Below are 1,006 nucleotides of genomic sequence, written 5' to 3'. Positions count from 1 at the left end.
TTCAGTCACTGGACAGCAGCCATGCTGGGGCGCCACCTTGAAGAATTTTAGTCGAATGAATTGACCCCAATACTTTCTTTTAAGCCTGGTATATTTTCTATCGGTAATTAAGCGATGGCGGGAGACAAACGGAGACACAAAGGCACAACAAATATACATATACATATATACGACGGGCTTCTTTCAGTTTCCGTCTACCAAATCTATTCACAAGTCTTTGGTCAGCCCGAGGCTATAGTAGAAGACACTTACCTATGGGACCGTGCACTGGGACTGAACCCGGAACCAGGTGGTTGGAAAGCAAGCTTCTTACCACATGCCACGCCTGTTGCAGATAAAATTTAACAAAATCTTTTACGGACACCTAAGGGCTACATGAACCCCGGTTGAGGTCCACCGAGCTAGGTGAACTGAGGCCCTTTCCTTTCTAAGAAACAAAGAAACGCCTGCAACAAATTTGAAGTAGCACGTAACCCTGTATAATATTCGCTCTGTCATCCGTTAATACGTCTACAGGAGTAATCATGAGTGTTATTAGTTGTTTCTAGTACGGATTTAGTAAATGCTGTTAGTATTTTTGATACTTCAGTTTTAGTAGTTCTTTAGATGGATAATAGTGGAGGTGCAATGGCCCAGTGGCCATTGGATCATGGTCATAGGATCGCAGTTTCGATTCCCAGACCGGGCGTTGTGAGTGTTTATTGAGCGAAAATACCTAAAGCTCCACGAGGCTCCGGCGGGGGATGGTGGCGAACCCTGCTGTACTCTTTCACCACAACTTTGAATATATTAAACCACGGCTTACCCTCAAATTACCAACTACTGTTAACCATACAGCAAGGCCTATATATGGTTAGGTAATGCACCAGTAGTGCCTACAGATACATATATCCCTTAGACGGTTGCATAACCTCTAACTCATAATTTATACATACATACATGCATACATACATATAGATATGTTTCGTACTTTTTTGTTGTACACGTTTCTGCCCACATATGCATA

Source organism: Octopus bimaculoides, chromosome 6, assembly GCF_001194135.2.
Source record: "Octopus bimaculoides isolate UCB-OBI-ISO-001 chromosome 6, ASM119413v2, whole genome shotgun sequence".
Taxonomy (NCBI): domain Eukaryota; kingdom Metazoa; phylum Mollusca; class Cephalopoda; order Octopoda; family Octopodidae; genus Octopus; species Octopus bimaculoides.
This window is presented reverse-complemented; position numbering follows the sequence as displayed.